This window comes from Orcinus orca, chromosome X (genome assembly GCF_937001465.1).
Source record: "Orcinus orca chromosome X, mOrcOrc1.1, whole genome shotgun sequence".
NCBI lineage: Eukaryota > Metazoa > Chordata > Mammalia > Artiodactyla > Delphinidae > Orcinus > Orcinus orca.
In genome coordinates this window covers 1,942,374-1,967,606 of record NC_064580.1, presented here as the reverse complement: position 1 = coordinate 1,967,606, position 25,233 = coordinate 1,942,374, and the positions used below count along the sequence as shown (strand labels likewise).

At 44.5% G+C, this 25,233-nt stretch overlaps 1 protein-coding gene and 1 long non-coding RNA gene across 2 annotated transcripts in view; both read left to right on the top strand.

Annotated features, from left to right (window-relative positions):
- Positions 1-5,415, top strand: part of PRKX (protein kinase cAMP-dependent X-linked catalytic subunit) — a 141,733-nt gene extending 136,318 nt beyond the window's left edge. The window contains exon 9 of the mRNA XM_049704899.1: positions 5,322-5,415. The gene's annotated coding sequence lies outside the window, so the exon portion shown is untranslated. The remainder of the gene's footprint in view (positions 1-5,321) is intronic.
- Positions 5,416-9,936: 4,521 nt separating this feature from the next.
- The window catches only part of LOC117199738 (uncharacterized), a 46,124-nt gene continuing 30,827 nt past the window's right edge, over positions 9,937-25,233 (top strand). The window contains exons 1-4 of the long non-coding RNA XR_004481054.2: positions 9,937-10,096; positions 10,906-11,083; positions 12,687-14,838; positions 15,054-15,151. This is a non-coding gene — a long non-coding RNA (uncharacterized LOC117199738). The remainder of the gene's footprint in view (positions 10,097-10,905; positions 11,084-12,686; positions 14,839-15,053; positions 15,152-25,233) is intronic.

The window sequence follows — 25,233 nt, the reverse complement described above, 5'->3', positions numbered from 1 at the left end:
CAGCCTCCCACTCCAGCTTCTACAAGAGTTGGCTGGGAGGACAGTTAAATGGTCCCAACCCACTAATGGATATTCAAAATGAAATTATCCTTTCTTCCGCTTGTCCATTGCTCCCCAGATGTGTCCTTTTCTCATTCACGGAGTCGTGAGCCATGGTCAAGTGGAAATTTATGGGGTTTTTTAATTTTTAAAAAATTTTTAGCGGGATGTATTTGTTTTACAATGTTGTATTCGTTTCCGGTGTACAGTAAAATAATTCACTTATACACATATATATTACACATCTTCTTTTTTTACGTTCTCTTCTTCTTTACACTGTGTCTTTTTAGGTCTTCTGCCCGTGTTTGGATTGGGTGGTTTGTTTTTTTGATATTGAGCTGCATGAGCTCTTTGTATATTTTGGAGATTAACCCCTTATCAGTTGCTTCATTTGCAAATAACTGACACACACACACGACTACATATAAAATAGATAACTAATGAGAGCCTGCTATAGAGCACAGGGAGCTCTACTCAGTGCTCTGTAATGACCTATACGGGAAAAGGATCTGAAAAAGAATGAATATATGTGTACGTATAACTGATTCACTTTGCTGTACCCCTGAAACTAACACAACATTGTAAATCAACTGTACTCCCATGAAAATTAACTTGAAAAGTCCATTTAAACTATATTCTGAAGCACAGGAAACCCCATCCCCATGAAAAAAAAAATGATACTGGTGAGGTCTGAGCTCTTACCCGTAGGGGAATATGGAGGAGAGGAAATTATCCAAAATGATGATTGATGAAGCACCGTGCGAGAGGTACGGGGAGCAGAAGAGGATACGGTGTTGTGGAGATCAGAGAGGAATGGTTTCTGGGGAGAAACAGCAGTGAACAGCTCCAAGAAGATGGGTTCTTGAAAATGGGTTCTTGGGTTGGAAAGGAGGTCGTGCCGTATTTCCCGGGGCAGCATCACAGCAGTGGTGGATTGGGCTGAGCAGTCAACGTAACGGGAGAGAAATGAGTGTGGTCCATGTTCGAGAACATTCGGTGGGGACAGGAAGGGGAAAGATGGGGACAGTAGCTTCAGGGAAGGAGGAGGGAGGTCTCGGGAATGTCTGAGGATGCCTGCCAGTTCTTTTTTCCTTTGAAAAATGCCCAGCCCCATCTGACATCTGGCATTTATGTCGCGTTTGTGGAAGCAAAGGAGAAGAAAGGGCGGAAGAGAATGTCAGGGAGATGCCTCACGCAGAGAGGAGTGGGTGGACAGCTGTGGTGGGAGAGGCAGGAGATGTCTGCGGTCAAGACATGAATTGTGAAGGGGCCAGATGGGGAGACTGGAAAGAGTGAAGAGGATGGAGTTTGGGAGGGACAACTGGACACTCACGCTGGAGATGCCGCTTCTCGTGAAGATATGCCACCAGTGCTGCATCTAAGATGGACGGAGTGCGCCTTGAGTGAAGCTGATGCCGTAAAGATGACAACGTCCCCGAAAGCTGTCCCCATTCTTATTAGCATTTCTTCACGTCCCTTGATAGAATGACAGGACATTCTCATTGATGGCTTTTTACCCTCTTCCATGCATTTCCCTTGGTATGAAACGCAGTGCTGAGTAAGCTGTACGGCTTCTTCTCTTTTCTTTCTTTTTTCTTTTTTTTTTTAACTTCACAGAACTCCCGATGTCCCATCTTTCTACAGGCATCAGATTGATGTCATCTAAACCTCGGCATATGCTTTTCGTTAATGATGGAAAGTTTCTTTCTCATCACCAAAGGAGTTTATGAGAGGCCTAAGCGTATAAGTGAAACACTTTATTACTAAAAAAAAAAAGAAAAGAAAAGAAAATTACCTGTGTCTTTGGGAAAATTATCTGGAGATATGAAAACATATAGGAAAGTTAATAAAAAGGGATTCTGCACTGTTTCCATCACATGTTCCATCCTCTGTAATGTAATGTCTTTTGTCAAGTTACGAGAGCAAAGCATATGACGCTTAATCACAGCATCTTGAATTCATGTGGAGAGGCTGCACATGTGTCCAAATGTGCTAGATGGACAGATTCGGGAAGTTCCAGATGTGAAAATTAAAAAGAAAAGAAAATACAGTTCATCCCCCGAAGTTCTGTCAGAATCCCTTAGGACTGGTTCATATTTCTTACTCTAGTAGGAATGTTTACTAACACTACTACGGGAGAAATACTACTCTGGGAGAAGCTAGTTATCTCGAAGGCATCTCCGCCGCCATGTTTCAGTGGCCGTGAAAGATTTTCTCTTCTTTCTGGGAGAGTTGATATTTGTTTGGCTTTTCTGACCAACTAACATTTTGGACCCATGCGCTTGTCCCAAGGTCCCTTGCATCTTGCCTTCCAGGAGAGAGCAGAGCGGAACAGAAACGGAAGAGGGTGGATGCGCCCGGGCTCAGGATAACGGAGGGGAATCGTCCACTGTGAAAGATAACTTCATTTTCTCTTGGAGAGGCACCACGAATGGGGGAAACGGTGGCTGGGCGTCTGGCCCCAGTTTGTCCCTCTAACCTCTTGGGACCTCTCTGAGATATCTATAAACTCTGAAAGGGAAAACTCCCAAGGTTCGTTTTCATTCTAGCAAACACTGCTTGTTTCCCTTCCAGCAAAGAAATGGCATTCACCGGGTGGTCACGATGCATCCGCATTCCCACTCTTCCAGAGTAATCATTAAAAAAAAAAATCACCCCTCAAAGTTGTGACAGCTTCTTCCTGTCATAGCCTGAATCAGTGTCTGCAGAGACAGCAGGTCTCTGTCTCTAGAACTGGGGAACGTGACCTGATTTGGAGAAGTCGTCTTTGCAGACTGTCACCTTCAGAACTCAGCCTTGTCTGAAAATCCATCCAGTCAAGGTTAGATTTTTTTTTTTGCTTTTATTTATTTAATATTTAATTTTTTTATTGAGATATAGTTGATTTACAGTATTATATTCGTTTCGGGTGTACAGTGCAGTCACTATTTTAAAGGTTTGTAGTTATAGAATATTGGCTTTATTCCCCACGTTCTACAATATATCCTCATGGCTTATCTGTTTTACACATAGTAGTTTCTACCTCTTAATCCCCTACCCCTCTATGGCCCCTCCTCCCATTCTCTCTCTGCACTGGGAACCACTAGTTTGTTCTCCGTATCTGTGAGTCTGCTTCTGTTTTGTTATAGTCATTCATTTGTTTTATTTTCTTTTTAGATTCCACATATAAGTGGTAACATGGAATATTTGTCTTTCTGTGTCTGAGTTATTTCACTTAGTATGATCATCTCTGGGTCCATCCATGTTGCTGCAAATGGCATGATTTCATTCCTTTTCATGACTGAGTAATATTCCATTGTATACAGGTACCACATCTTCTTTATCCGTTCCTCTGTCGATGGACCCTTAGCTTGCTTCCACACCTTGGCTACTGTAAATAGCACTGCTGTGAACATGGGGGTGCATGGATCTTTTTGAATTAGTGTTTTCATTTTCTTCAGATACACAGCAGGTTTGAAAAGGGGGGATGAAGGTCCACAGCAGAACATGAAGAGGGAAATCCTTTCCTAACACGTGCTAGGGGTAGAGCCGTGAAGTTGTCCCTGGGATTCCCGAATCCTGAGCACCCAGGCCATGCTTGCCCATCCGGACCCCCGCCCTGCCTGGACCCTGCCTCGGAACCAGGAAGCTCTAAAAAGCCTGAGAGATCGAGGCAGGTCACCAGCAGAAACTGGAAACAAGTGCTCCATCTTTAGATGTAGGTCACCGCTTCTCCCCGTGGTGGAAAGCACGCACCGTTCATCATCCATCTGGCGTATCAGTTGAGCAATGACTGGCAGCTGACCACAGCCTCCGCCAAAGCTGTCAGCCATGGGGGAGGTCAGCCTCGAAAATAATTCTCCAAACACGTTGGACCTCCAGATGCTTTCAGTGTGGAAAGCTAGAGTTCATTTATTAACAGCGTACGTGCATGTCTCCTGAGGAGCAAATGAGAAGAACGTGGTCATCTGCTCTAGGCAAGCGCGACACAAAAGGAGGTGGAAAGAAGTCCCCTCTTGCAGAGGGGCTGTGGGTTGCTTGCAAAGGTGTTGTTACTATTTATGGGGAAGGTCATCAGTTTTTCTGAAGTGAGTGTGCTAGCAAACCGAGAATGTTAAAAGAAGAAGGTTTTTAAATTTGATATACGACACTTACATGTAGAAATTGCAATTTTTCTTTAATTAACTGATTTATTTATTTTTGGCTGCATTGCGTCTTCGTTGCTGCGCGCGGGCTTTCTCTAGTTGCGGCGAGCGGGGGCTACTCTTCGTTGCGGTGTGCAGGCTTCTCATTGCGGTGGCATCTTTTGTTGCGGAGCACGGGCTGTAGGCACGCGGGCTTCAGTAGTTGTGGCGCACGGACTCAGTAGTTGTAGCTCACGGGCTCTAGAGCGCAGGCTCAGTAGTTGTGGCTCACGGGCTCAGTAGTTGTGGCTCGCGGGCCTAGTTGCTGCGCGGCATGTGGGATCTTCCCGGACCAGGGCTCGAACCCGTGTCCCCTGCGTTGGCAGGCAGATTCTTAACCACTGTGCCACCAGGGAAGCCCAGAAATTGCAATTTTTAACTCACTTGAAATGGCTATCCTCTAATTGCTGGGTTACTCTACATGAGAAATTCAACTGCATGGGTGTGGGTATAAGCATAAATTCATATAATATGTAATACATATTATTGTACCTATCTATCATCTACCAGTGTTTCATATCTATCAATCATCTATCTACTGTCATCTATCAAATCTATCAATCTTTCCTCTATCCATATCTATGTATCTGTTATCTATCTATCCATCCACCCATCATTTATCTGTTCTATCATCTATCTACCATCTATCGAATCTGTAAATCTTTCATCTGTTCATATCTATCTCTCCACCTATCACCTGTCACTTATCTGATGTATCTGTCTTTCCATCCATCCATCCATGTATCTGTCTATGTATCTATCTATCCATCCATCCTCTATTTGTCTGTCTGTCTCTCCATCCATCCTTCTGTTTATCTATCCATCCATCCATGTATCTACCTATGTATCTATCCATCCATCCTTCTGTATGTCTGATTGTCTGTCTGTCTGTCTGTCTACCTACCTATCCATCCATCCTCTATATGTCTGTGTCTGTCTGTCTACCTATCTATCCATCCATCCTTCTATATGTCTGTCTGTGTATCTATCTACCTACCTATCTCTCTATCCACCCTTCTATATGTCTGTCTATCTATCTATCTATCTATCTCCCATCTCCCCAGTAAATCGTTCACACATGATACCCTCAGTGATTCTGCCATTGTTCTCATTCTTCAGGTGAAAACGCACCTGATGCAGTCACCATCTACCTGAGGAAGGGGACACAGCCATAGGAGATGGAGCTGAGACGTGGCCTCACCTACCCTTTTCATTAAAGGTGTGTGATTCACAATCACACTTACATTTGACCTGCTCCAGGGTCGTGGTGACCCGTATTCATTTGTGTACACAGCTATGTTCAGTTTTGTTATTGTTCTGTAGAATATCTTGCAGTAATTCAGTCAGCATTATAAATAAATACCCCCTGGGTATTTAATCTTATTCCACCTTACTGGTACTGTTCAGAGTCCCTGGAATACATCTTTGAACCCAGTGTTTTGAGTGTGTGAAAGAGGTCTCTCTGATAGGGGACAGAAGGTGACTTTCACTGTGTGAGCTTCTCAATCACAAGGATTCCAAGGGAGTGAGAATTTACAATACAGTCGGCTTCTAGAGAAGCCCATGGGAGCCCATATCAGTGCCCTGCTACCTTTGACCAGCGCTTATGGTTGGTCATGGCTAAATTGGGTTCTTTGTTTTACTGTTGATGTAATAATCAGTTACTATCTGATTACTATTAAGCTATTGGACCTATTCCGGATGTAGTTTAAACACATCCACTTAATGTTCTCACCCCGCCCCCAGGAGATAGGACTCAAAGGGATCCGTTTTACCGTGGGAAGCAGCCCAGGCACCAGAGCCCTGTTTCCATGGCAGGTAGAGGTAAGTAAGGAAATGCCATACAGCGGTTCTCATTGCTTCAAATTATCTTTGCATGAACTACGTCTTGATACTTCACAAAGAGAGTGCATTGCTCAAATCCAGATGTTTTATGGGAGAGTGATGGAAATATTTGTATGGCTGAATTCTAAGTCTGAATTTGAAGCATTTCCTTCGCTCAAATGTTTGAGGACTTTTTAAAATTTAACTTTATTATTTTATTGAACTGTAGTTAATGTACAATATTATATAAGTCACAGGTTGTACAATGTAGTCATTCACCATTTTTCAAGGTTATACTCCATTTATAGTTATTGTAGAATGGTGGGTATATTCCCTGTGCCGTACAATATATCCCTGTAGCTTATTTTCTACATCATAGTTTGTACCTCTTAATCCCCTCCCCCTATCCTGCCCCTCCCCCCCTTCCTTCTCCCCACTTGGAACCACTAGTTTATTCTCTGTATCTGTGAGTCTGCTTCTGTTTCTGTTTTATTCACTAATACTAGTTGTATTTTTTAGATTCCACATATAAGTGATATCATACAGTATTTGTCTCTGTCTCATTTCACTTAGCATGATGTGGAGTTAACTTTCATTTATAGGGACGATATCAGCTGTACTGAGGGACGCTCACCCCCCAGTCTGCCATGAGCCCCCATGACAGACGTATAACCATCCTGTTTCCATGGCCAGTTATTAGGCCAATTGTGCATCAGCCCTTACCCAGGCACAGAAAATGTGGATTTTTCCATGCCTTTGCCAGACGATACGACGTTAAAAGCCATTCATTTGGGTCAAGCAACCACCTGAAAGAGGCGATGTTTGCGGAGGTCAGCTTGAAGGACCATGGCTCGTAGATAGCATAGGTGTTACTGGACCACCCCAAAGCTGAGTTCCTAGACCACTGCTGTTGTAGTTCTCCACAGAATTGCTACCTCTGCACAGCACTTTGTTAGTACGCACTGGGTGTTAAAATGAAAATAGTTGTAGCAGAGTGCATTTCCAAATTATGTCACTGTGTTCCCTGTGGGGGAACTATTGAAAACATTTTAGGGATTAATGACTCAGAGATATGACTGGAACAGATTTTCTTCCCAGGGAGAATTGTTGGGAAATGGTTATTCACAGAACAGAAGAGGTATCACTTTTTCCTTTGGCTGTCAAGAAGCTCAGAACTCAATTAGTTTTAAAAATCTTGTCATTGTGGTGGACAGGGACATAAAGACATTGCAGGTGAAGGGGGATACATTTTAAAATATTCTGTCTTCTGAGGGACAGGGATAAGTTGGGAGATTGGGATTGACACATACACACTACTATATACAAAATAGACAACCAATAAGGACCTACTGTAGAGCACAGGGAACTCTACTCAGTAATCTGTAATGACCTATATGGGGAAAGACTCTGAAAAAGAAAAGATGCATGTGTACGTATAAGTGATCCACTTTGCGGTACACCTGAAACTGACAGAACATTGTAAATCAACTACACGCCAACAAACCGTTTAAAAATAAATAAATACATACTCTGCCTTCTAAAATCTTTGTGATGGTCAGATTAAATTTATATTTGTTTGGAGAATTGCAGACATATACAAAAGCAGGGAGAAGAGTCTATTGTATCCCTCATATACCCATTGCACTGAGCGATTACCACCCCCTGGGTAATCTTGCTGAATCTATAGCTGCACCCACTCCCCTCCTTGGACCTCCAGACTCTCCTTGAGGCTAGTCACAGGCGTCAGACAATTGCATTCAGTTATTTAATGTTATCTCATTTTGTCCTGCATATTCTTAAGCAATAGACACAGTACATGCAAGGCATGTGGTGGGGAGGCAGGCAGACACATGTATATTTGCACAAACTCACGTGTTTTTCCCATGAGTCACTCAACTTCTGCAGCCGTGCTTGGGTTTGCACTCACTCTCAGCCTTGGAAACTGGCCCAAGACCATCCCTTGCTGGTGAGAGGGCGTCCAGTTGCCAGGTCTGTATGGTGTTGATGGCTCTTACCCGAAATTGTTCCTTTCCTTGGACCCCAGTGGCATCTTCCACAGTGGAAAGATGCAATATAAAAATAAAAGTATATCTCCCGTTGGAGGAAACCAATAATTCTTTTCTTCCCTCACCCTCTCGTATCTGGAATCACTACCAAGGGCTGCATTTACCAAGGAGACGATGCTGTCATCCTCGGGATTCTGGGAGGAGAACCCATCCTATCCTAGCATGAGATGACACTACACATGTGCCACCTGCTAAGATCAAGAGGTGACGTGAGTCCAGTGCTTCTCAGTACTTCTCCCCTCGTCTGGGAGCCGAGAAGCCCAAAAGCCAGAGAGACGACACTTGCTCTCGATCTTTTCTTTTCTTCAAAACGCCATGACTGCTTCCATGATCCCGCCTGCCTACATCCTTTCAGCTCACTTCTCGGAGTCGTTTCCACATAAACCACCACCTAATGCACTATGAAATCTCCCACGACGCCATTCTCTGGAATGCGCTTCGGGGTAACAGCTGCCCTTGGGTTTCTGCTCTTGCAAAACTGGTACTTATGGTAATCCATTTAGCAATTATGATTATCTCAGTTTGTGGGAGCTTGGCAAGGAGTTGACATGGCCTGGCTGCTTTGCAGAAGGAGAGATAATGGACTGAGTTTTCCAGAAGGAGATGACTCAGCGCCTTGAAAGCTGTGCGGAGCAGGGCTGTGCGGGGCTCGTTAGAGGGGAAATGGGATCTCTTTAGGGATACACCCATTACTGGCGACAGCTGGGGCTGTCAAGGGTGGCATGGGCCTTACAGACAAGGTGTCCTCAAAGGTGGAAAACCCTCAGAAAAGCATCGAGAGATGATGTCTCCGGAATCTTCCATAGGAGACTTCTGCAGAATAAGGTGTCATCCCAACATCACAGCGACTGCACAGCTAATGGTTTCTTAAGGTTTTTGCTTGGCTTCTCCTCAAAGAGGTAGAGCGCGACTTGGCACCCGTGGTCTGTGCAGAGCCAGGGAGGAACTACTGGGGGCTTTCTCGGCCCTACACGTCGTCTCAACTACTCAGCTCGGCCTTGCAACGGGTACACAGATACCCGCGGTGCCTGAACGGATGCTCCTGGTTGTGTTCCAATAAAGCTTTATTGATTTGAACGTCACATAATTTTCAAGTCTCACAGAATATTGACCTTTTTCATTTCTTTTGACTTTTTCCCCCAACCATTTAAAAAGTACATACTTATTCTTAGCTCGTCCACAGAAACAGGCAGCTGGCACGATCTGCCGGGTTATTTGTTGGGTTATTAATCTACGGGTTATTGTTCTCCATCTGCTAGTATAGATGACCTGTTTTAGCATTCTGCAGGGAAACAGAACCCATCGGATATCTATCTATATGTATATATCTATATCTATATCACCTATCATCTATCTATCTAGTCTGTATGTCTGTCTATCATCTATCCATCTCAGTCTATCTAATATCTATCTAATCCAATCCTCTGTCAATCATCTATTGACCTATCTATCATCTTTCTGCTTATCATGGATCCTATCTAGCTAGCCAGCTATCCATCTATCTATCTATTTAGCTATCAACCTCTATCTCTGTCTATTATCTATCAATATCTGTTCATCTGTGTATGTCTGTGTCTGTCATCTCTCTACTTATCATATCTATTATCTATGTAATCCAATCCTCTGTCAATCACCTGTTGACCTATCTATCTATCATCTGTCTACTTATCATGGATCCTATCTAGCTAGCCAGCTACCCATCTATCTATCTATTTAGCTATCAACCTCTATCTCTGTCTATTATCTATCAATATCTATTCATCTGTGTATGTCTGTATCTATCATCTCTCTACTTATCTATTATCTATGTATCTATCTATCTACAGAGAGAGAGAGAGAATTGGCTCCCGTGATAATGGAGACCCAGAAGTCCCACCGTCTGCCATCTACAAGCTGGAAACCCCTTCCTACTTGCTCACCTGCAGAAGAGAGAACTGGAAGTGACTGATCCGTGTCCCAGGATACTTCGCAGCTGGGGTTGTGCCCTGAGCCAGATTCCTCCAGGTGCGTCCAGCGTCATTGCAGGAGTCCCAGAGATGAGCTAGAAAGGCTCGCCGTGAAGTACACATCTCCTGGCTAGCACCGTGCGGTGGGGTCCTCCGGAGATGCTGGGGCAGGGTCCGCTCTCCAGCCTTGGTGTCGCGGAGACTGCAGAGTGGGCTGACAGTGTGCTGCTTCCACGGAGAGGTCCGAGGGGCCCTGGGTGGAGCCTGGTGTTGTCGTTCCTGTCTGTGGGCCATCCAGCCTGGTCCTCCAGTACCCCAGACGTTGTTCTAAAAGCAGAACCTTTGAAGCTCTAAATGCTTCTATGTGTGGAGGCTGATAGATTTAGGGAGGTGAAGAGGTTTGAGAAGCTGGTGGCTAACGGTGGTGCCGTTAATACAATGAATCACAAGGCAATTCGCCCATTCAGTCTGCTTCCGCTGCTAGTACAGCCACTGTGGTCCATGGCCTTGCGGACAAGGAAGGGGACAGATGGAGAAAACACATGCTGATTCTGCCCTCGTAATGTCCAAACAAGGACTTGCTTTTATCTGTCTGCAACTGGACTTAATTAGAACGTTAGATTGGTGAGCTGAAATCACCTGCTGGAGTTGGGTCAGACCATCAGACATGCCTGCGTTAAGTGGCTTTGTTTAAATACAGCCTGCGATGGATAATTTTATCTGTCGACTTGGCCAGGCCACAGGGACCAGTCAAACGGTTTAGATGTTTCTGGGAAGACATTTTATACCTGGGATGAACTTTTGCCTCAGTAGCCTTTGAGTAAAGCAGATGACCTGCTGTAACGTGGGTGGGCCTTATCTAATCAGGTGAAGAACATAAGAGAAAAAGGAATTTGAGGTCCTCCAGAGAAGAAGGAATTCTGCCTGAGTTTCCAGCTTGCTGCCCTGATGACACTTGGACGTACGACTGAAACATCAACTCTTACTGAATTTCCAGGCTGCTGGCCTGCCCTGGGGATTTTGGACTTGCCAGCCCTAAAATCATGTGAGCCAATTCCTTAAAATAACTTCTGTCCCTCTCCTGATAGATAGATAGATAGATAGATAGATAGATAGATAGATAGATAGATAGATAGATAGAAGTGATGGATGGATGGATAGATATGTAGATAGATAGATAGATAGATAGATAGATAGAAGTGATGGATGGATGGATGGATAGATAGAAGTGATGGATGGATGGATGGATAGATAGATGGATAGATAGAAGTGATGGATGGATGGATAGATAGATAGATAGATAGAAGTGATGGATGGATGGGTGGATAGTTAGATAGATGGATAGATAGAAGTGATGGATGGATGGATAGATATGTAGATAGATAGATAGATAGATAGAAGTGATGGATGGATGGATGGATAGATAGAAGTGATGGATGGATGGATAGATAGATGGATAGATAGATAGAAGTGATGGATGGATGGATAGATAGATAGAAGTGATGGATGGATGGATAGATAGGTAGATAGATAGACGTGATGGATGGATGGATGGATAGATAGGTAGGTAGATAGATAGATAGATAGATAGATAGATAGATAGATAGATAGATAGATAGATGTGACGGATGTACCCAGCGGTACATTTGTAACATTAACATAGATGTATGAACGCATTGACACGTTGTCTCCCCAAGTCTGTAGTTAACATTAGGGTTCACTCCTGGTCTTGTACATTCTGTGGCTTTGGGCAAGTGTATAATGACACGTGTCCATCATTTTATCATCATACAGAGTAGTTTCACTACCCTAAAAAATCTTCTGTGCTCTGTCTTTTCATTCCCCTTTTTCCCCTAGACCCTGGCAACCACTGATCTTTTTTTCTGTCTCCATATTTTGTCTCTTTTTTTTTATCATGTCATAGAGCTGGAATCACACAGTAGGTAGTCTTTTCAGATTAGCTTCTTTCGTTTAGTCATATGCGTTTAAGTTTCCTTTCCCAGGTACTTTTTTTTTTCTTTTCTGTACTTATTTTTTTAATATTTAGTTTTTTATTGGGGTACAGTTGCTTTACAATGTTGTGCTCGCTCCTGCTGCACAGCAAAGTGGCCCCACTGTAGGTATGTATACACGTGTCCCCTCCCTTTTGGATTTCCCTCCCATCCAGGTCACCACAGAGGACCAAGTAGAGTTCCCTGTGCTATACAGCAGGTTCTCACTAGATACGTATTTCATACCCAGCGGCGTATATAGAGTTCAGAAAAAAAATTGTCTATGTGCCTATTTATAGTAATATCTATAAGCCTTTCAGGATCCATCAGGGGGATTTCTCTTTCCCCAGCATCACCTCCCCCTCTGCTGTCATCAACTGACAATCACTTTTCTGGTTGTATTCCTCACCAGTCATTTATTCCAGATGCGGCAGCTGGGCAGGCATGCACGTGGACCACTATCTCTGTACATTTGTCATCCATGAACACTCACTTCATCCTACAACCATTTCTTAATGTCTAGCCTCTTCACAGAACACATAGGAGTGAGGACTCACCCGATTTACCATTTTGGAAATGGTCTATAAATGTTAGAATGTGTCCTGCCGACATCCATCCTGCTATGCGCAGCTCACAAAAACCCATCCCCTCTTCCAGGATCCTGCCCTAGACTCGCCCCGCCGGCATACATCGCTTCTCTGGGCCTCCACGGTACCCAGGGTGACCCGCCCCCAACCCCCAATGGACTGAAGCTATGCCCACGGGCAATGAGCCAACCCAGTGAGGCATGAGGAAGATTGGAACCATCTGGAGAGGAAATCTCCATGAGTCTCTCTCTCTTGTGTTTTTTTTTTTTTTTTAATTTTTATGGGAGTAGAGTTGCTTTACCATACTGTGTTAGTTTCTGCTGTACAGCAAAGTGAATCAGCTCTACGTACACGTATATCCCCTCTTTTTTGGATCCCCTTCCCATTTAAGTCACCACACAGCGGTGAGTAGAGTTCCCTGTGCTACACAGTAGGTTCTCATTCATGATCTATTTTATACATAGTGCCAATGGCGGATATATGAGAGGTTGGGGTTGACATGTATACTCTGTGATTCTCTCTAAATAGCCTGGGTTCGGAAGAAATGGAAGCTTGGCTAGCGGGTGGCAGGACCCCCGTGGTAGCATGGCCGTGGGGTATGCAGACTGGACAGCCAACACCTGTAGGCATCTGATGACACCTACAGTGGATACATCAAACAGGGTGGGTTGTCCACGGCTTAGACGGCTCCTTCTACCAGAAGCTCCCAGGCGTGTCTGATTGGAGCTGAATCATGACAAGCCAGAGTTGAACTTGCTGGGATAAGAGCCTGGAACCAGACATCACTGTCTCTGTGGAGATCTAGGGGAGCAGCAGGGACCACCCTCCTTGGCCACTAGTTCTGGCATCATGGAACCCAACTTGTCTTCTGAGAACAGATGGGCTCCATGGGGAACAGGTGAACCACTGAGAAATGCATGAAAGATTCTCACAGCCGTTGACAAAGAGGATAAATCCAGGACGAAGATGGTGGTCGACCTCTCTCTAAAAGAGAACACCCGACCTGGGCACATTACCTTATTTGTGGTGTTTTCCACCTTCTGATCATTTAGAGCAGCTCGGGGATAGGATGGCTTTGTTCTAATCATTTGAGAACTTGGGCTTACACTCTCCACCCCCCGACCCCGTTCTAAAAAAAAAAATCCTCCAAATCTCTTCTTACCCTCCAGTTTTCCCCTTCTGAGAATGGTCCCACTGTAGTTGAACCTTGAACCACGTGGAGGTTCAGAGCACCAAAAATTTGAGTATAACTTAGAGTCAGCACTCGGTGTCCATGGTTCCTCCATATACAAGGGTTCATCTAGCTTTGGATCGTGTGGTACTGTCGTACATACTTAGTGGAAAAAATGTGCTTAGAAGTGGACCCACGCCGTCCAAACCTGTGTTGCCCAAGGGTCAGCTGTATATATACATAATGATTCAAGTCAAAATCTGCAAGTGGGTGCTCTAACGTGGTGTTCTCAGACTTTAACGTGTTCGCATGTGAGTCTGACATAGTAGGTCCGAGGCGAGACTTGAGAACATCCATTCATGGCGGGCACCCAGGTGATGCAGATGCCGGTGGCCCATGTGTTGAGCGGGAAGGGTCTAGAGACGTATCCCAGTGGCCCAACATAGTAGCCAGTAGTCATCCCTGCCTAACTAAATGTAAATGATTTAAAATAAAAGACAACTTCAAACCTTACTTCCTTGGTCATACTAGCCACGTTTCAAGCTAGTGCTGGGTAGCCGCCATGTTGGATGACACAGCGTAGAACGTTATTCCAGCACTGCAGAAACTTCTGCAGGACTGTGTTCGTCTAGAGGCTGGCTATCACCAAGGAACATCTAGTTACAATAAGGCTAATGGGTTTTTAACCTTTGGAATTTTTTTTTGATTTGAAGATGTGAAGGGGCATGAGTGAATACTCACATAAAATTCTGTATACCAGCGTAAAGCCCTTCATAATCAGGGCACAAATATACATCCCTCAGAACATGGGGCTCCCTAGATATTCTAAAAAGCCCTGATATGAAAGAGCTAAATCCTGAAAAATGTCCCAAATTTCTAAATATGTTTGTTACACATACTCCTATACCCCCCATGTAGGGTAGCTGTAGAAGTCTACAGCTATTTATTTACACGTATCTGCATATTCTCATCTTTTCTTACAATTATTTCACATTCTCTAGGTGAGCGAAAGACAAGAAGATTCGGGCTTCCCGGAAGCGGAATCACGCAGGTGAGTAAACAGCTGAAAAGTCAACCAATCGCGTTTGAAAGTGAGAAACTCACGCTGGCCGCGCTGTCACTGGAGATGCGGGAGGGTGATCCCGTTGAGACGTCGGGGGCTGTGTTGCTGAGAGTAACGCGAACTGCCTTGACAAAGACCCCGGAGAATTTCGTAGACTTAACGCAGCCACAGTTTGTTTATTTTAAAGGACTCGTCCTTTGCAGGTGTTCCTACTTGAGGCGATTTCTTCCCGGCGATGAGTGAGAGATCCAGGTTCCTGGCCAAAGTGGTCCTCTGCCATCATCAACACCTGCCTCCCAAGGTACCCCAGTTTTCATTTGTTGGTTGGTTGCTGTTGGTGTTTTTTGTTGCCGTCGCTTCAGTGCCGCACGGCTGGAAGAGAGAAAACACGTACACGCTTACCCATGGGAGGTTTCCGTGGTGTACATCCTTCGACTCACATTCCTTTAGCCAGAACTCAACCACACAGACACATCAAACGCTGAGACCAGCTGGGAGGCGATGCCAAGCTGAGAAGAGGGATAATTTGGTTTGGGATCAGTTAGTAGCCTCTGCCCATGGATAAAACCGTCCGTTGATGCGCACGCAAGCAGTGACAAGACTCATCCCTTGCTGCCGGGACTGTACGTTGGTACAATCGCTTTGGAAATCCATTTAGCGCCATCTTGAGAAGCTGAAGGTGACTCAGAAGTTCCCCTCATTGGTAGAAACTCTAGAGAATGTCTTGCATGTGTGTCCGTGTATAAGCATGCTCTCAGGAGTAACGCCTCTCCTACCGCAACCTGCAGGCAACCCACGTGTCTGCTGGCAGGAGAGCCGATGTATAGAGTGTGAAGTGATCGACACTGGAATATTGTACAAAAGTGAAGCAAGTTGACTGAATACATAGGCAACGTCCTCATGCATTTTAGAAATGCACAGTTGAGAGAAAAGAGTACAGGAGACCAGACAGTGTGCTATCAATGAATAAAGCAAGCAGAGTGGAATACTAATATGTTGTTGAGAAATACAGAGACCTTCGGCAAAGTCATTACTATTTTCTTATTGTGCATAAAATTTGGGAAAATACTTAACTCTGGGGGGAGTTGTTCTCGAGGAGTATTGAAAGGAAAGGGGATCCCAGAGAGTAATAACGATTCAGAAATGTTCCCGATGTTTGAAGCGGCTGGTGGATCCATGCTTGTTTTGTTCATTCCTTTGTCTATTCGTTACCTTCACATCACTGCATATCTTCTTTTGAAGATCGCCAACAGTTCACACAAAAAATAAGTTCGTTTTAGGCGCAATAAACTAGTTTTAGCCAGTCCTGGGTGGCTTCCCACCCCCTGGTTAATTCCCCATCGTTGAAAGGATCTTTTTGATTCACAGGTAGCTTCTCTACAACCGTCTCCTGCTGTCACCATCATTTGCGGGGCTTATTGATCAAGAGGTGGTGACCCAACCCAAACTAGGTCCATACGATTGATCCCGGAGGGAGGAAGCTCCTGGAACCCTTTCAGATTCAGGGCAGAAAACAAGCAGACTTGGCTGTTTTGTCTTTAGTTTGTAGAGGATCTTTTCTGGAAGGTTCCAGTCTTTTTCATCCATGGCTCTTCTGCAGGGTTGTGATTTTGGTGTGTCCGTGAGGCGAGGTGACCTCGGGGTCTTTGCTCCGCCGTCTTTGCTGCTTGGCCCCCGACTGGGCTGTTTGGAGCCTGAACTCAATGCGTCTGCTTCCCATCGCTGCGTCTGCTTCCCATCGCTACGTCCTGCCACCCCGAGTCTCCTTGCCTCTCTCTTGAGGAGACTAAGGGTGTTCGAATAGATGACTTGGGAAGACCCTGATACAGGGTGCCTTAGAAGCTTGTTCAGTTCCCAAAGGTCAGTCCCTTACTGAGAGAGTTGCCCAGGAAGCCTGCAAGTCCCGGCGCCCTGTGTCACCTCTGTCTCTGTCCGTGGCCCCATATCAGCAGCTATGTGTGTCTCCCCTGCACTGCAGGACCCATTGCCACATCTGCACCGTGGATGTTACCCTGCCCTGAATCTCATTTACAGCATCCCTCTGCGGCTTTCTGCCCTGAGAAATGCTCCCCTAACATCTCCCCCTGAGACACACATGCCTCTGCTTTTGGAATCAGCCCCAGAGATTCACCCCCTCCCTCCCTACTACTTCCCCAGCATCCCCGCAACAGAGCCAGGCACACTCCCTAGATGGTCTCTTTGCACTGTCTGTCATTTCATGATAGCCCTGGTCTCACTTCCCTACTCATCCCCCGTTTGCCCTGTGGTCTCTGAGCGATGTGAAGGTAGGGGGTGCAGCTTCTCATTTTTATCAGTCCTGCCCCAGCACCGTGCCTGCCCTCCGCCAATTACCACTGAGCATTTTCAAGAAATACCAAGGCATGAGAAGTGCAGCTCAGTGATGAACTGTGGATGCCGGTGCCTCAGTGAGCTCAAGGGTCCATGTCTTAGGTGGGATCCCCCAGAAAGCAGGGAGAAAGCAATGAGGCTGCGCTGGTCCAAGCAAGTGGCAGAGAGGGAACAGGGGCCGGGGCAGGGAAGCAGGGAGAGACAGCGCAAGGCGGGGTTACCGCTTCTGGGTATGAGCCAGGCTGACTGCTCCATCTTAGGCACCCTCTTCCCAGTGGACAGAAGGAACTGACCCTCAAACAGAGGGAGGGAGAAGAAATTACCGGCTGGTAGATGCCTGTCTGCCATTGTTCACAGACTCCAGCCTTCCACGTGGGGTCTTAGCCTGCCCGTGCTTTTAGGTTGTAATATATCAACTGGAAATGGAAATGAATATATGTTTGCATCTGTATACACATATAGATCTATGTGTGTGAATTTGTGAATATATATGTATATTCCCCAGAGAACATATATTCAATATTAGATTTAAGATGGACATATTATATGTGATAATATATAAGGCATATATATGTAATATATATAACATGTATTATATATGTCTATATATAAGTATATATATTAACATACATAAAATAATATTATATATAATATTAATATTGCATATTTGATACATATATGTATAGCCCATTTGGGCTGTTATAACAAAGTACCACAGACCGGGTGGTTTAGAAACAACAGACATTTATTCTTCCAGTTCTGGAGGGTGGGATTTCAAGATCTGCTGGCAGATCTGGTGTCTACTGAGAGCCTGATTCCTGGTTCGTAAACGGACATCTTCTTGCTGTGTCCTCACACGGAGGAAGGGGTGAGAGAGCTCTCTGGGGTCTCTTATAAGGACACTAATCCCATCCACGGGGGCACCGCTCTCCTAACCTCATCACCTCTTCATACCATCACCTTGGGGGTTAGGGCTCCAACATACGGAGTTTGGAGAACAGAAACATGCAGACCCTAGTGATGTATATATAAGGAGATTTGCTGTAGGGAAGAGGCTCCTGCAGTTATGGAAACTGAGAAGCCACAAGATCTATAGTCAGCAAGGTGCAGGCTCAGAAAGGTTGATAGTGTCAACTCCACTCTGGGTCTGAATGCGGAAGACAGATGTCCCTGTTTGAAGACAGTTAGACAGAGAGAAGTTCCTTCCTTTCTGTGGGAGAGTAGATCCTTTTGTTCTACTCAGGCCTTCAGTGGACTGGATGAGGCCCACCCACGTGGTGAAGGGCAGCCTGCTTTATTCTGTCTCCTGATTCAAATGTTCACCTCATCCAACAAGGTCCTACTGTATATAGCCTGGGGAACTATATTCAGTATCTTGTAATAAACCATAATGGAAAAGAATCTGAAAAAGAACATATATATATGTGTAACTGGATCACTTCGCTTTACACCTAAAACTAACACAACGTGGTAAGTCAAAGGTACTTCAGTTTTTAAAAAATGTTAATCTCATCAAGAAACGCCCTCCCAGACACACCCAGAATCATGTCTCACCAAATATCTGGGCCCTTTGTGGCTCAGTCAAGACACTTAAAATTAACCGTCATGATGTCTCTGTGTGTGTGTGTGTGTGTGTGTGTGTGTGTGTGTGTGTGTGTGTGTGTGTACATCTTAGGATGCATTCAGCACTGGGCCGAATGAAGGATGGAATTTTTGCTGGAACATATGGGCGCTGTAACAGTATTCTGAAGTCATTCTGAAACATCATTTGCAACGTCCAAATACAAATTAAGGGAAGGATCTGAAAAAGTAAAAGAGGGAACGTAGCCAGTTGGCCAGGCATACAGCTTTCAGACAGCTGTGATGCCACATAAAAATTCCAGTAACTCCAGAACGTTTCCATGTGTTCTGAGCTCCCCACTGCTGAGGAGAAGACACCCATCCGGTCACCCTGTTATGGTCACGGCATTTGAAGGAACTGGCTGCTGGCAGCCCTGCAGCTATGAGGTCTGCAGGGTGTTTCTTTCTCCCTTACATTCCTCTCTAGAAAATCTGTGTTCCCAGTTCATTTAAAGAATGCAGGGCATTATTTCATTCTTTGTTACGGAGGAGTAATATTCCACTGTATCTATAGACCACATCTTCTTTATCCATTCATACATGGATGGACACTTGGGTTGCTTCTCAGCCATAAAAAAGAGTGAAATCATGCCATTTGCAGCAACATGGGTGGACCTAGAGATGATCATACTAAGTGAAGTGAGTCAGAGAAAGACAAGTATCATATGATATCACTTATGTGTGGAATCTAAAAAAGTAATACAAAGCAACTTACTTACAAACCAGAAACAGACTCACAGACATAGAAAACAAACTTAGAGTTACCGAAGGGGAAAGTGGGGGAACAGATAAATTAGCAGTATGGGATTAAGCAGATACAAACCACTATACATAAAATAAACAACAAGGACCTACTATAGCACAGGGAACTATATTCAATATTTGTAATAACCTATAATGGAAGAGAGTATGAAAAAGAGTAGATATATGTTATATATAGGAATATATATGTAAGAATATATATTATATATAAGAATATATATATGTTTTATATATATATATAAATGAATCACTTTGCTGTACACCTGAAACTAACACAACATTGTAAATCGACTCTACTCAATTAAAAAATAAAATAAGAAAAAACATTGCAGGGCAGGTTCAAACTCAGTTTAATTTTAAAATGACAAAGGCAACCACCCTGGGGCGAAAGTGAATTCCTCACTTCTTTCCTCTGCATCAGAAACAAAACTTCCAGCCTCACAATCTGGTGCCACGACCTAAATGTGGAGAAGCATGTGGTCTCATTTTGTTTCATGAAGCAGCTGTTGGAACCGTCCCTCGCATCCCAGGCTTATTACGCTTTACCCAGAAGTTCTTTTCACTTTGGAAGGTGGACGGTGTGTAATTGCGTATAAAGTAATAAAAACGACCAGATAACCTGTTTTTGCAGAAGATGCCAGAAATAGTCAGTTCAGACAAAAGGCGCACATGCCCAAGAATCTTTAAGCAATATATAAGAGAACGCAAATATTGCGACAGTCTCTCAAGCTATGCCTTAGGACTGTCTCTATTTATGAGAAGCTAGCTTCGCCTTGACAAATATTTCAAACCACGGCAGACACTGTGTCTGGTGGGGTCTCCCAGGCATCTTGTCAGCCAGAATTCCACGCAGCAGGCATACAGGGACTGCCTCATTGTCTGGAAACCCTAAGGAGGCCTATTTACCCTTGATAAATGCCTAATTAGAGCTGATGTAATGTTATCCTTGTAAGCAATTCTGTAGTAAGGTAGACCACTGGATGAATCACCACAGATGTCTCACCTCTCCTGTGAGGCAGCCAACATTTAACATCTCTTTATGGCATTTCATACTTAAAACTTGGCAGTGAAGATTCAGGACCGGAGTGAAATTTTTAAACAAAGTGTGAGGCATACCATTTGGGCTTTTTCTTGACCACTAACTAGACTTCGGGATAATGAGCTAGATTCTCTCATCCTACAAGACCTTTTGGTAGCCAGTCCAGTTCTGAGGAAGAATTGGCCCCAGTGTTTCAGAAGATGGTCACTCATTAATCCATTAATATTGATGAGTATTCATATGTTAGTCTCCGTGGGCAAGACCTTTCCTAACAGAGGTCACTGCTTGAATTTGATGACACTCTGCGTTCTCTAAACTAACATTTTCCGTGAGGAATCTCAGTGCATATCGGTGTTGCCAAGATAGCAGAACATCATGGCGGATGGCATGGGGCAGGGCTGGCCCAAGGAGGTTATGAGCCATTTAACAGGCATTTGTGTGTAAGGGTCTGAGCATCTGTTGGATCATTTGTGTACTTTCTGCTTCATCTTCCACTCTCTCGGATGGAAAGAAGTGTTGCCAACTGACACGGAGAAGCCAGTGAGCATTTCTGGTTTTCATTTCTCCGTAGTCCTTTTTATACGGGTTCTCCCTGTCCCCTTGCAGTGCACTGTATGTGCCTTTTTTTTTTTTTTTTTAACAGAGTGCCCTGAGCTGAAAGGATTTCTTTCCTCCAGACTACATGGGGAAACCTCTTCTTCAAGATAAGAATGAAGCCTATTTACCTTGTGTGGATAAAGCCCCATGCAGTACTGGTCCTATTTCAGCCGCTCAGTGAATGTTTGTCTAATACAAAGCCGTGAAATTCCTAGGAAACGCGGGCGAGTGAGTCACAGGGGATACGTGTTTTTGACATCTACTGTCGTAGTTTCTGAAACATAAAGAGATTCTGCAGTGCCTACATTTCCCCCAATTTCAGCCACGGCAGCTGCACCCTAGCTTCCCACAGATAAGAAAAAAGGGAGAAGACAGTCAGGTCCTTGAATATCTCGATCTGAATATGTAGCCTGTCCTCACAGCCTTGCTACCCAAGACGTCAGTAGATGGTTTGATTTCCGTTCCGTGCGGGTCAGGGGCTTCTCCAGGAACAATAGGGAGCTACTGCTTCCAAAACCCAGAGGCAGAGAGACAGCGACCCTTCCAGCAAAGACGAGGGCTTGACACACAGAGAAGTATTTGTATGGGGGGCAAAGAAGAGTGTGGCTCCAAAGAGGCCTTTGCAAACACGCGTGTGCAAAATGAAATCTCTCGGAAGGGCCATCTGTGAATATCAAGGGAACAGTAGCACTGGATTTTCAGCGTTTTCTAATTCAGGCATATGCTCCTCGTGCGACTCAGAATTTAGAATCCATTCTCGTTCCTGAGCCTAACTGACGTCGCTTTGATCTTCATATATTTGTCACGGAAGCCAAGAACCTCCTAGGATACCCCCCTTCCTCTTCACGTTGGGATTATCCACTACAAATCTCAAAAGTTATGTCGGCAAGGGAGCTCTCGGTCACTTCCCGTGATACCTCCTCCGTCAGTCTTGGTTCCACGGCCAAGAGCAAAACCCATGGTCCGTTCCTGACATCTGTCCTCCCCTCCACGTCCCCTAGAACAGCATCCAGTTCATAGGATGGTGTTTCTGCCTCCAGAGCCTATCCCGAACCGGTCCCTTTCCTTCATCTCTAAGAGAGCTACTCCTTAAATCCATCCCCCTCTCTTACCTGCACGCCTGCGATAGCCCCACGGCTGAGCGTCTGCATACACCGTCACCCCACATAGTCTTCTCTGCGCCCCAGCCAAAGGATGTTCAGAAGCGTAAACCTTCCACCATCTTCCTTACCTAAAACTGTCCGCTGACTTCCCGTCACATTGAGGACGACATTCACACTCCTTCACATACAGTACCTGGCCATGCATTTTTTGGACCCATCTGTCTCTCCAACCTGTTTTCCCGTCTCTTTTCCCTACACCCCCTCCTCTTCCCTTGTCTGGGTGGAATTAGGTCACTTAAAAGGCAGGTGCTGCAATGTGATCAGCACAGCTACCTCATAAGTCTGTGCACAAGCTACGTTGTCAATAACCTATTGACCGTTGATAAATGCCAGTTCATTGCCATTTTTATATTATTTTTACTGAACGATAGTTGATTTATAATATTGGAATAGTTTCAGGTGTACAACAAAGTGATTCAGTTATATATATATATTCAGTTATAGATAGATGGATAGATATTCTTTTCCATTATAGGTGACAACAAGATAGTGAACAGAGTTTCTTGTGCTCTACAGTAAATCCTTGTTGTATTGTACATAGGAGTTTGTATCTGCTAACCCCAAACTCCTAGTTGATGCTTCCCCTCCCTTTCCCCTTTGGTACCCATAAGTTTACTTTCTGCGTCTGTGAGTCTGTTTCTGTTTTGTAAATAAATTCATTTGTATTATTTTTTTAGATTCCACATACAAGTGATATCCTATGATAGTTGTCTTTGTCTGACTTCACTCAGTCTGATCATCTCTAGGTCCATCCATGTTACTGCAAATGGCAATATTTTATTCTTTTTTATGGCTGAGAAGCAACCTAAGTGTCCATCAGTAGATGAGTGGGAAAAGAAGATGTGGTGTGTGTGTGTATAATCGGTAGTTTCTGCAGATGTCGTCCGTCCAGAGATCTCCTTTCACTGCAGTCAATAAACATGGAAGGATTTAAACTGTTTGACGTGGAGCTTGTCTTGGGGCCACCCTGGCTCCAGGGAGAAGGGAAACAGCTATAAAACCCAGAGACATAAATCGCTCTTTGGATATTCTTAACTTGCAGGGTTAGTGAAAACTGACAAGGTATGAGTATGAATAATGCAAAGATGGTTGCACTTAAGCCGACCTTTTCTCTGTATGGGGGGAAGAGTCTTTTAAACTTCTTTCAGAGTGAATGTGTGTATAGGCCGAGACCCAAGACCCGTCAACACCGTTGTGATGTTTGCACGGATCTCATTTGGAAATGCAATAAAATATTTGGGGAGAGGCTTTCCTTGAAACCTATAGTTGAGAAGTAACGGTCCCCTCCAGTCCCTCTGGGCTGGGGTTTGGCACACAGGTTTTCCAATGCAAAAGAAACATTTATTTTTCTGTGGAAGGATGAAAAGGAGAAACTCGAGGCCCCATCATCTGTTTAAGGAAAGAGAAGGAGCCTTGAATAGGGTGACCAGCTTCTCCCCAAATTTATGTTCCTGTTGAATCTCTGAACGTGATTGTCTTTGGAAAGAGGGTCTTTGCAGGTGTAACTAATTACGATGAGGTCATCCTGCAGCAGGCCGAACTCGAAATCCCATGAGGGTGTCCTTAAAAACGAGGACGGCTCAGAGAATGGGGTGTAACTCTGGAAACAGAGATGGGAGTGATGTGTCTACAAACGGAAGAACACCAAGCGTTACCGACAGCCGCCGTCAGCTGGTGAGGGATGGTGGGTGGAGCAGATTCTCCCCAGGAGCCTCTAGGAGAAACCAAGCCTGCTGACACCTTGGTCTCAGACTTCTGACCTCCAGAGCTGGAAGAGAATAACTTCTCACTGTCTTGCCAACCCAATTTATGGTATTTCGTTATGGCAGCCACAGGAAAGTAATACGCCAAGCTTTGTTGACAACCTGGGTTCTGGAGAGAGTATAAGCTTTAGATGTTTGACAGCCTTTCCGACACATTTTGTACTGGAGCCTCCCAAGGGGAGTTCGTACGTGTCACAAAGAGTGTGAGAAGCACCCCCAAATCACAGCTGCTCCAGGATTGCCATCCTTGGAACAAGTCTGGAATTGCTTTCTCTAAATGACCCCTTCACATTCCTCTGAGCCTCATGCTTCCACGTCCATGGTAATCATAAGCTCAGAAAGAAAGCTAAACATCCCTCCAGAGCCTCTCCGTACCGTACAGTTGCACAAACTCCAAAGCATGTAAACAAGAGGCTCAGCGTCCTCAAGTTTGCCGCCAAGTGTCAGAGATAAATCATCCGTCTTCGGAGCCCACATGCAATCATCAGCAAATTAAACTTTATCTTTCACATCCTGCGTGGCCAAATGCTTTTTTTGTTTTTGGGGTTTTTTTGGTAGCAATTAAAGATGCGTTCCCCCAGTGACCGTTCTCGGGAGGAGACTTCAAGGACGCTTTCCAGACCGAGAGCAGAGGACACCACTTCATGCTTTCGAGGGAGAGGAGCTCTGCTGGAACAGGGCATCCTTTGTGACGTGGCCAGGAGGGATTTCAACGTGTAGATTAATGGACCTTCTGCAGAAAGATATCACCACGGTGTTTCATTGTTTTCTTGTTTTTAACTGAAGTACAGTTGATTTGCAGTGTTTCAGGTGTACAGCAAAGTGATTCAGTTTCACATATATATATATATTTTCAGATTCTTTTCGATTTTAGGTTATTAAAAGATACTGAATAGAGTTCCCTGTGTTATACAGTAGGTCCTTGTTATTTATCTATTTTATATATAGTCGTGTGTATGTGTTAATCCCAAACTCCTAATTTATCCCTCCCTTTCCCCTTTGGTAACCGTAAGTTTTTTTTTTTCTGTCTGTCAGTCTATTTCTGTTTTGTAAATGAATTCATTTGTTTCATTTTCTTAGATTCCACATA